Genomic DNA, 12,109 nt, shown 5'->3' with positions numbered 1-12,109 from the left:
TCTCTTAGGGTTTCCAGTCATTATGGAAGCAGACTGTCACATCTTCCTCTGGCTGACGGATGGTGAGTTTGAACTGCTGACCTTTGGCTAACAGTTGAGTCCTTTAATGACTGTTTCACCAGAGTTCCCCAAAGGGCTAAGACGTTGGAACCCCAGGGAAGAGAAGGATAGGAGGAAGCCTTATATGTCCCATCTCATCATCGACTCATTGCTGTCACGGATTGATTTTGAATCTTTTCAAAAGTGACATACCAGGTCTTCCTCCCACAGAGCTGTTGGGTGGATTTGAATTACCAGTCTTTCGGTTAGCAGCCAAGCATGTAACAGGGCTCCGTAGAATCCTTGTAAGTGTAGTGCTGTTATTGAATCAAGGGTTAGCAGATGTTGCGTGCAGTTTCATAAAGCATGTAAAGCAGATAGGCTTAAGTGGTTAAAAAATCTGCTTATTTATGCAATTTTTAAAAACAATTAGATGTGTACAAATTGGGCTGATGCTGATGCAGACTTTGGGCTAAGTTTTTTACATAAATATGTAGAGAACATGAGTTCCATACAGACATAACGCCTTTGATTCATTTCCATAACATTACCATATAGGATTATGAGAGTAAAGGCAATAAATGTATGCAGAATATAGAATACTTTTTGGGATTCAGTAAGTGCTCAATAATTGCTACAGAGCATTATTACGCCATGAGTCATTCACAGGGATTTCTGAGGGATTCAAGAGCCTTGGTGGTACTGTGGGTCAAGTGTTAGGCGACTAACCAAAATTGTTGTTATAGTTGTTGTTGATTGCCTTTGAGTTGAGCACGACTCTTAGCGACCCTGTGAACAAAAGGCCTGAAGCCCCTCTACAACTATCGACATTTATCGAAGTTCATAGTGTTTCCAGAGACATGTTGTTTAGGAAGTGGATGCCACTCCTGCTTCCAAAACATGATATAGTACCCAAGAATGAATTCTCAGGAACTTTACCAAACTGACTTGGTAAAAGAGACTCATGATTAAGCAAAGAACAAACACGTATGTCTTGGAGAAGGGGCAGCCAGAGTGCTCCTCTGAGGCAGGCTAGTGAAACTTTGTCTGACACACTTTGTGCATATTGTTAAGAGGGGCTATGCTTTGGAAGGGGGCTTCACACTTGGAAGGGTCAATGAAAGAGAGGAAGACCTTCAATGAGGTGAACTGACACAGTTGCTGGGCTCACGTAAATCAGAGATGATACGGATGACACAGGAGCAGACAGGGCTCAGATCTGCTGGTCCCGGGTCATCATGAGTTGTACTTGATGCCACTTAACAACAACAATTGGTATGGAAAGTGAAGGAGAGAAAGAAAGAGTGTTAAGCTTCAATAGTGATATTTAGGTTGTGGTGGTGGTGGTGTTAAGTGCCGTTGCATCGTAGATGACTCATAGCGACCCTGTGAAAGAAAGCCCTCAACATTTGATTGCCTTTTATCCTTTCTCCAGGTTCATAGAGTTTCCGAAGGCAAGCTATTTATGGAAATGGATGCCACTCCTACTTCCAAGCTTGTTTTAATCAGGGAGCTCCACCAAACACTGTCCACCCATTTGACACATCAGTGTCACAGTGTTTAAGCATCACAGCAACCACGAGTTACCTCTGTACAGCAAATGGACAGACCAGTGCTATTCCACTTAGAAGAATATTTGAAGAGAAACAGAAACCAGGCCTGAGGGCTGCAGATTAAAATCACACACCTTTGGCTTGGTAACATCATTTTCAGTCCACTAGGCCAACAGAGCTCTCTCTATGTTGGGTATTGTTGTTAAGTGCCGTCGAGTTAGACAACTCGTCATGACCCTGTGAGTGACAGACCTGAACACTTGTTTCACTTGTTAATAGAACCCAAGAAATTTAACCAACACACTAATGCATAGTAACATTCCATTGTGGGGCATAAGAAACCAAGAGTATATATCAGTGTATTTGCTTTAAGGTCAAAAGTATCTGTAATTTGTGAGAAGAAGTTGAGAGACAGCTTTAAAATGTTCAGATGAGTTTGTTTAGGTCATTAACTCTCATCAAATTCACCAGTCATTCTGAGGGAGCAAGAAGAGGCAGTCGGCTCCAGTAAAGATTCCAAACATAGAAACCCTATGGGGCAAAGCTATTGAGTTAATGTGAGTCAGAATTGACTCACCAGTATTTGTTTTGTTTCAGGATAGATGTTGAGTTTACAGATGTGTAAAGAGCTGACACCTGTACCTGGGATGCTGTAAGGATGTGCTTAATGGTGGTACCAGTAGAGACGGACTATACCTTTCGACTCCCTTTGCCTCTTTCTCCTTCTCTGCTTTTGCTTTCTGTTAAACACTTCCCTTTTTGGAACAGCTTTAGGGTTGCAGAAAAAGTAGACAGACAGTACAAAGAGTTCCCTGTGCATCCTAAGACAACAGCTTGCACTCTTCTAAGGTGTTTGTTCTAAGGGTGAACTGATACGAATATATTCTTATGCACTAAATCCTATCACCTTTATTAGGATTCTTTCTTTCTTTTGTATCTTCATATGTATTTGGGAAAGGGTATACTGTTAGGTACCCATGCACCATCCATGACAGTACTGCAGAGATTCATTTCACTGTCTTAAAAATGCTCTGAGCACTATCTAGTCTTCCCTCTGTTTACCTTTTTGAGTCCCTGGCAACCATTAATCCTTATCCTGTGTTTGTAGTTTTGTCTAGTGTCTTAGTTGCCTTGTGCTGGTCTACCAGAGATATCACAAGTGGATGGCTTTAACATGCAGACATTTCTTTTCCTACACTTTATAAAGATTTAGGGTCCAAATTCAAGGCACTAGATCTGAGAGAATGCCCTCTGTCAGTTCTGGAGGAGTCCTTTTTGCTTGAGCATCCGTAGGCCAGGTGTGTTTTTTAACATTTCCGTGTGTCCTAGACTTCCAGGTGTGAAGGAGCTTCCTGGTCCAAGGGTCTGGTTCAGAAGGACACCCTCAACTCCTAGTGATTATTTCCTGGTGGTACTGATACCTTGCTTCTGTCCAGTCCACTCACTTTCCAGCCCTTTTACCTCTCACGTTACACTGGAAGTCAACTTGCCTTTTTCTTACTGGATTGAGTAACGTGGCACTACGCCTTTAATCCTTCTCGGTTTATCAGATCATGGGGGGTCATTTCTTAACTTCTACATTAGATCATTACATACATATATTTTGAGGAGACAAAATGGGCACAATTCAACCCATAACACCTACTTCTTCTTTTTTAAAAATCTTCTCTCTCCCTATTTGCTATAAGCCTAGAGCTCGGACAAGAACTAACCCTAAGACCATAGTCTTTATTTATTTATTTTCGCAGGCTCATTTCTCTCTTAATAATTATCATATTGACTCTGAATTTATTACACCGCAAGAATGACTTTATGCGGAATCTCATGCATTTAAACATTAGCGTGAGATAAATTAGTTTTAAATTGAATTCCTCGAATGCAATTGAAGGTGTTTCCGTATGATGAATAAGGAATTTTCCAAATAAAAATCTAAATCTCTGATGTTCCATTTCTGAGCATGTTGAAGAAATATGTGGGACTATTTGATAAGGTTAAAATATGATTGCACTGCAATAGATTAGCCATGCTATAAACGAACTTTTTAGTTTGGAGAGAACACAGTTTAAGGGCAGAGTTTGGTAGATAAAATGTGAAGATTTCTGTGTACGTGTCTACTAAGTTTCTTAGTGCTATTTAATTTCACACTAGTTATTGTGAAATAAAATAGTCTTCTAAAGAGCATACTAATTTTTACATTTTTTTAAAAAATAAATCAATCAGGTGCCCTGATACAGGTTAAAACAGAAAAAAATAGTCCAATAAACATAAAATCACCCTAACTTCTGCTTTAATCCTATTTCCTCTGAAAGTTCTTCTATGCAATTTGATCTCCCCAGCACTGATTGTATTCATCTCCTACCATGGCCAAAGAGGAAGTGGTCACAAATGGAGTAAATCCATTAGAGAAGAGATGAGAACATGTACTCCATGCCTTATTAAATAACTGTCTGCTCTCACTTGATGTGAGATGTGTTAGTAGGAAGAATATGAGAGTTTTGGTCAGTTGGTGAAGCTATACTCTGGTGATAGTTGATGGACTGCAGATGACAGAAGGAGAATTGATGCCTTTGAGTTGTGGTGCTGGAGAATAGTACTGAACATTCTACAAACTGCCAAGAGAACAAACAGGTCTGTCCTGAGGAGGGTGAAACTAGGTTGCTTATTTGGAGGCAAGGACTTTAAAGCTCTGTCTCACATACTTTGGGCATGTTGCCAGGAGAGACCAGTCTTTGGAGAAGTAGTACATCATGCTTTGAAGGGTGGAGGAGAGGAAGACCCTGGATGAGATTGATTGATACAGTGACTGTGACAATGAGGCCCATGAGTCAGAGACAGTGAGGTTGGTTCAGGAGAATACAGGGTTCAAAGCCATTGTTCACAGAGTCATAGTGAACTCGATGGCACCTAACAGCAACAATGTATTATTTGCCATGATGCAAGGGGATCATCTTTGCAAAAGTTCAGTGTGATCATATCACTCCTGTAACCCCACCACCACCACCGGTGCTTTCAGAATAGAGCTGAATCAATCTGTCTCTTAGCTTATGAAGCTCAAAGTGCAGGAATACCAGTCACGTCATCACTGGTCTCTCTGCTCTCTGCCATATTTTTTTCTATTTTCTATTGGTTTGTATACAAAATTATAGGCATTGTATTTTGTTTATATACATTGTGTTTCATTCATTCCTCTATGCACATTGTATTTCATATTATAATTCCCATATATTGTGTTTTATAAAATGAATCACCATTGATCTATGCTCACCATTAACCCCCCTTTTTAGGTTCCCACTAGATCTTTCCTAATTCTTTTCATCCCCTTGCTCTGCCCACCAAACTCTGCAACCTTGAGACTTCCCCCTCTCCCTACCCTAAGCTCTCCCCTTTACTCCCTGTGGCCTTCAGTACACATCTTAGTAGTAATCCTTCTATTTTTACCATAATAATCTTAAGTAATATTTGTCTTTAGGAGACTGAGTTAGTTTACTCAGTATAACACTCTCCAGGCTCTCCCATGTTGTATAGTGTTTTCCAAAATCATTGCTTCTCAGTGGTGTGTAGTTATTCCATTGTGGGAATGTATCACAATTTCTCAATCCATTTGTTTGTTGATGGATGAACATTTGGGCTGTTTCCATTTTCTTGTTATTGCGGATAATGCTGCTGTGCACATTGGTGTACAAATCTTTGTTTGTGTCTCAGTTCTATTTTCCCCAGAGTGTATTTCTAGCAGTGGAATAGCTGAGGCACACGGAATTTCATGTTCAGCTTTTTGAAGAAACACTAAACTGCCTTCCAGAGTGGTTGTACCATTTTACAGTCCCACCAACAGTGTATGTATTAGAGTTCCAATCTCTCCACATTCTTTCTAACATTTATTATTTGCTGTCCTGTTAAACCTTGCCACTGCTACTGGGGTGAAATGATATTTCATTGTGGTTTTGATTTGCATCTCTCTCTTACTGCCAGTAATTTTGAGCATCTCCTCATGTGTCCATTGGCCATTTCAATGTCTTCTTCTGTGAAAGTCTTTCTATGTCTTTTGCCCATTTTGTAATTGGATTATCAGTGTTTTTCTGATTGAACTCTCTTATGATCTACAAGGGGAAATGGAATAAGCGTTGAGCTGTTAATGGAGAGATCTGGTCTACAGGAGAAAGATGAGGTAGGGGTTGAAAATTCTACAGGATAGTTCTACATTGTTCTTAAGGGTTGTTGTGAATTGGAATCAATTGGGTTTTTGGTTCTGATGTACATGATTTCTTCTGCTTTCACGAAAGAGGATGTTTTCCAAAGCAGGATTTTTTTTTAAGCTTTTCCACCACTTTCTCAATCCTTACTTGTTGCCAGCTTAAATTTTTTGTTGGTTTTTTTGTTTTGTTTTGTTTTTAATTTTCTGACTCAAAGCAACCCCATGCAATGGAGAACTGTCCCACAGAGCTTCCTAGATCGTAATCTTTACAGAAGCAGATTGCCAGGTTCTCTAGGTGAGTTTGAACTGCCAAACTTTTAGTTAGCAGTAGGGCATGTAATCATGAACCCACCAGGTCTTGTTTTCAGCTTTCAACAGGCGTGCAGCTTAGGGACATCAATTACATTAATTGACTTTGCAAATCAATGCAAATGTCCCATCACTGTACACAGAAACTCTGGTCTTCATTAACATTCACTTCCTTTGTTCCCCTCCCTCTGCCTCTGGTAACCACTAATAAACTTTGATCTCTACATTTGCCTCTTATTTTCCTTTCTGCAGTTGAGAGATCATACGATATTTTCCCCTCTCTGAATAATTTATTTCACTCAGTACAATGTCTTAAAATGCCATCCATGCTGTGGCATGTATTTTAGGACATCACTTTTCCTGGTTGACCATCATGTACCACATTTTATATGCCCTATGCCCCATGGACGGGGAGTTAAGTTGTTTTCACCTTTTGGCTATTTTGATTAATGCTACCATGAACCCTGATGTGCATACATGTGTTTGTGTCACTGCTGATTAATGGCTCTTCAGTCTTTAGATCCCAGATAACCTACCACTTCTTCAGGTGCATGTATGGAATCGCAGAAAGTGTCAGGCCTGACTATTATCCCTTTTAAAATACTAGGTCCTTTCTTTGTAGGGTAATGATTTAAAGTATGTGTTCCTAAACGGGTTTGATTTATGCCTCTCTTTATCACTCCACAGGGAAGCATGTAGAGAGTTGTAGTCTGTAGGAGAGGGAATGGTTTAACTCAAAGTCTGGACCTCTCTGATGGTTCTAGTCCACCTTGTGGGAGAAAGATGAGCAATCCCCTTCTGTGCGACTTTACAGACTTGGAAAAATCTTCTGGGGGGTCTGCTCTGTGTAGATTCTGACTTGATGGCAATGAGAAAAGAAGTTACCACTACACTGTATGTTGCATTAGGAGACAAGCTTCATCTGCTTTGCAACCATCCCAACCTCCCCAGCACATAGTTCGATAACGGCATATGGTAGACCAGGGAGAAAATGAAGCAAAGGTTTCTATCCCTGCAGACTCACAGAACCACAGGAGGTGCCGAGAAGGGGTGCACCATGTAGAACAGGAGCTAGGAGGCAGTCTGGTAACAAAGTCCATGACTGACAGCTAGATCCTAATCCTGTCCTTTGCTTCTAAAAGAGTCCCATTTTAAATTGTCTAATGAATGAAAGATGAGAAGTCCCAAGAAACCGAGCACTGCTACATGTGCCATCTGGCCCTAAACTGGAAGGCAATTGTAAAGGAGTTAAGGAAATATACTTAGGGGAAAAAAAATACAAAGAAAATCATGAGAAGTTCTACTTCTAGGATTTCATCTGCATAAATACATATACAACAGAGCAACAATATGTGATCAAGTAAGTTCAGTGCAATATATGTTTTATCTATATGCAGGTTTGTGTCCCTTAATATCTAGGATATGTTCTATGAAATATAATTCTTATGTAACGGGGATGTAGTGTTAATACTGTATGACATACTTAGCAAACAGACATGCCTAATCTCATACTCGCCTTCATAATATTTGTTGTTGTTGTGTCCTGTCACGTTGGAAATGACCCATTGCTGACCCTCCAGCAGGCAGTAAGTAAATTCCACGTAAGGAGATTGTCCATCCTTCTCCACAGAGCAGCTGGTGGATTTCAACCACATGCCTTTGGGATTGCAGGGCAGCTTCTTGCCACTCGGCCACCAGTGCTCTCATGTCATTTAGAAAATGTGTTTTTTTTGCTTCTAAAATTAGAGTTTTCCTTTGCCTTTTGTTGCTGCTATCATTAGCACTGCTGTTGCTGCATTTGGGAGGTATGCTGAACTTCATGGTAGTCTTTTCTAAAGAAGATTAAACAGAGAAATAACACTTGGGCACTCAAGAGACGTATAGTGCACAAGGTTGGATGCTGCTGCCCATAACATACATTGTTATATGGTAAGCCTTTTCTTTCTAAGTAGGGAAAGTTCATATGAAATAATGATAGCAAGTACAGAATTTATAAGCTATGTAACATTCGCATTTATGATGACAATCAACACTAATATATTTTAGGTGGAAAATATAATATTATATATTAGTGTTAGTATTACATACCTACCAGCATAGTCACTTTGTATATAAGGTGTATGCGGTACATGGATTATATGTGCGAAGTTGTGTTCCTGATGGCAATTTATGTCCTCTACTCTCTGTTCTCTGGGATTTCCGAGCTCTATAATAGCCATACGGGATCATTAGTTTGTAGGTAGTTGAACATCACCCAAATCAGCATTGCATGGCTGTATATGTTGTTGGCTATTAATGAATTGATTTAGAATCATCATGACCCCTTGTGTCCAATTAAAACTACTTCATAGCATTTTCTTGGCTTGAACACTTGTGAAAGCCAAGTCTTTCTCTTATAGAGTTATTGGATGAACTAGCAGTTTTGATGGTAGCCGAGTTATTAACACACAGTGACCATGGCAGTGGGGCAAGTGTGTCAAAGATGGTGAGACTGGCTAAGGATAGGGCATGTTTCAGAGTTACTGCTCAGAGAGTCCCTGTGAGTTGTAATCAAAGCTGTTGGCACATGACAACAAGAAATTATTAATGACTGCATTAACACAGATCCATATTTATACACAAATACACATACAAACATATACACAGAGGCTAAAAGTTTCTCAATAAAGTCTGTATAGTTGGTCCATCCAGATGGTAGAAATCTCTGTAATCCCTATCTATGGGGAGCAGTATAGAATGATGCTAGTGTTATTTGGTAAATCAATACAGATATGTGCATATGAATAGTATTGAATATTTTCCCAAGGTGTATATAGACATGAATGTCTAAGGTGAGAAAGTCTTCTCATCTTCCGTGAGGAGAGACCCATGTTCAGTTCCCATTCAATGCTCTTCATAATGTCCCCCATCTGTCACTGGAGGCTTTTGTGTTGCTTTCATGTTAAGTAAGCCAAGTTCCATGAAACTTCTAGATTAAGATAGACCAGAACATATGAAGCTTGGATTGTACTTCCAAACTATCCAATATAAGCCCTATGGATTACATTGGTGTGACTAACACTCAGGCTTGGGGATGCTGCCTTGAAGACCATTTCTGATGAAATGATCCCTTGCTCATCATCTGTCAGGGCCCAAGTACATGACAGGGGACTTTGGTGGCCTAGTGAGTAAAGAGCTGCATTGCCAACCCAAAGGCACATGGTTGGAATCCACCAGGTGTTTCACAGCAGAAAGATTGGTGGTCTCCACCTGTGCAACCTGGAAGGTCAGCTTTGAATCAGTTTTGACTCAATGACAACAACAACAACAACAACAGCAACAGTACATAAACCAACAATGTTTAAACCAATGAAAGTCTAAAATGATGCTTAACTAACTATAATTAGTGGTAGTGGTTGTTCTTTTCCATTGATGTGAAACTGACCCATAGCTGACCTCCAGTGGGTTTTCAGAGGCAGTAAATCACATGAGAAGGCACTGTTCATCGTTCTCTGTGGAGCAGCTGGTAGATTCAAACCCTGTTCCTTTGGGATTGCAGCGCAGCCTCTTACCAATAGACTGCCAGTGCTCCTGGTTGACTAATAATTAATTATTGGTTATTTCCTTAAATGAAAATCGAGGAAGGGACTTTTCACATTTCCCCTGTTTATATTTGAATGCTAGTAACAAAGAAATAATACTGAATTTAATTGATAAAGACAATGCCACAAGAAACCTGAAGAGGAAAACCTTAGGGGGAAAAAAATGAGGTTCAAACCATCATCTTTGTGGTTCCTAACTAAAGTAGTCCCATCCTCCACCCTTGGGCATACTGGCAACAACTGGGGACATTTTTTTTTATTGTTTTGACTGAGACTGGAAGAAAACTGCCACTGGTCTTGAATTGGTAGAGGCCAGGATCATTTCCAAACATGACCAAAACATTATTTTATAAATAAAGTGGACAGTGTGGAGGCTGAGAATCTTTGAACCATATTGACTCAATATTCTTCCTATTTTGGTAGTTGTAGAAAGATCAATTTCCCTCTTTTTTGATGGCAAGGAATTGGGAGAGTTATCAAGATGAAACAAAACAACAAACTACTGTGACAACATAATAACAAGATCTCATATAAAAGGCAGCAAGATGATAACTCTTGCATCTCCCAGCTAGGTTGACCTTTTGTCAGTTAACTAGAACCAGTATGTGTGTGTTGTACCTTCTTGGATACTTAATGCAATTTCAGTATCTTATACCCATATTGTATATCTCTTTGTCCTTAAGTCTAATCCCTCTCCAGCATCAAGGTGGAACAGGACAGATCATTCATTAAGGTTAATTTAAGTTGCAAGTATAACTTCCTTATAGCTTCATCAGCACAGTTGAGGAGAAGAACATGAGAGAGGGGTCAACACCATATAGTCTTACTAAATCTTGGCTCCACTATCTTCTCATTCACCTAGTATTAGGGTCCCAAAGTTGCACATTTTGGAAGGTTTCTACTTTAGGATTCATTGTTACTGCCCTTGTTGCATTGAATAGAACATTTTATCCAGATGTTATGACCTTCACTTATCGACTTTCTATTATCCAAACATAAAATAAAAATATGCTGAGACATATTTCACCATGTAATTTTCCCCATACAAGTCTTCTAATTAAAGGAACATTAACGACTTTTTTATTAGCTAATATATTGCCATTCTCAAATACAAGATACTCTTTTGAACATTGTTATCTAGAGCTGTTAGCTCTTGAATATGTTAGTAATTCATGAAAATTCTTTTTCTCCAAGTTTCAAGATTGTGGGGAGTGTCCTCAAATAGAATAATGTTAAAGGCACCTTAATGCAAAGATGATGACTTGGAATCCAGTTCTATTATTCATAACTTGGGTTGTTTTTTCTAGCTTCATTCATCTTCTGCTTTGAGAAGAAGTGCTTCTATGGGCAATGTTTACATTCCATTTCCACATCTTTGGGAAGAAGGGACAGCAAGGAGAAGGAGACCCATAACTTGGGGAATTTTTATAATCATCTCCAGCTGTGAATGCTGAGAGAGAATCATTGATGTAGTCAGGGGGCTAGGGAGAGCAAAGCCTGGCTTCTAAAAGGAGCTCAAGCTTTCTGAAAGCGGGTGGAATAACATTGCAGTTGTAAAAACGAGAAGATGTTGCTAATGGGAATATGCTGAATGGTGTCACTAATTAAATAAGGCACTTTGGAATAATTGACAGCCGGCACTTAAGAATATAATTGCATATTAATCAACCATTTGCAGACAAAACTTAATGCTATTTATTATGAGGATAAAACTTTTTTTTTCCTTCTTGATGTTTTCAAAGCCAGGGATTCAACTTTGTTCCTAACTTCATCTTCCAGAAATGAATGTACGATATTTGTGTTAGAGAAACCCAAGTGAATAAATAAGTAGGAGTTTCTGAGGGGAGCAACACCATGGGGGTTTATCTTGAAAAGAGCAATTGCAGACATATGTCATGTGTCATTACCGGAGAGCTGGCGACAGTGTTATTCATTATGTGGTTTCAGAGTGTTCTAAATTAGAGAAATGGATTATTGGAAGTGGATGATTTCCCCAGATTGCTACTTAATAGTGACTAAAGGGTTTGTATTACTCATATTGGCCATGAAAATGATGCCAGAACCCAGCAGTAGTTGACTGAAATGAAATGTAAGGTCTATTGGGTATTATCCTGAGATGCTGCCTAATTGTCTGCCTCTTCTTTAGTAGGAATGTCCCCGGGTCTGGGAGGTTGGGTTGTTTGTTAGCAAATGCAGATGGGAGTGAAGATTTCCAAATTATTTACTTCTTTGCTTGGTTTCTTCTCTCTCCTTGCTGCCTTGTATGCAGGTCACAGTAATTGCTTTGCCAACTAAAAATAAGTTTCTCTCTTTGTCCTTTTTTATTACTGGATTGTGTCCATCCTTACGGCTTTCAGTAATTGTTCTCGTCTGTCTTTCTTTTTCCTTCCTTCCTTCCTTCCTTCCTTCCTTCCTTCCTTCCTTCCTTCCTTCCT

This window comes from Elephantulus edwardii, unplaced genomic scaffold (genome assembly GCF_000299155.1).
Source record: "Elephantulus edwardii isolate Elephantulus edwardi_28Jun2011 unplaced genomic scaffold, EleEdw1.0 scaffold00162, whole genome shotgun sequence".
Classification (NCBI taxonomy): Eukaryota; Metazoa; Chordata; class Mammalia; order Macroscelidea; family Macroscelididae; genus Elephantulus; species Elephantulus edwardii.
Note: the sequence above shows the minus strand (reverse complement) of the source record.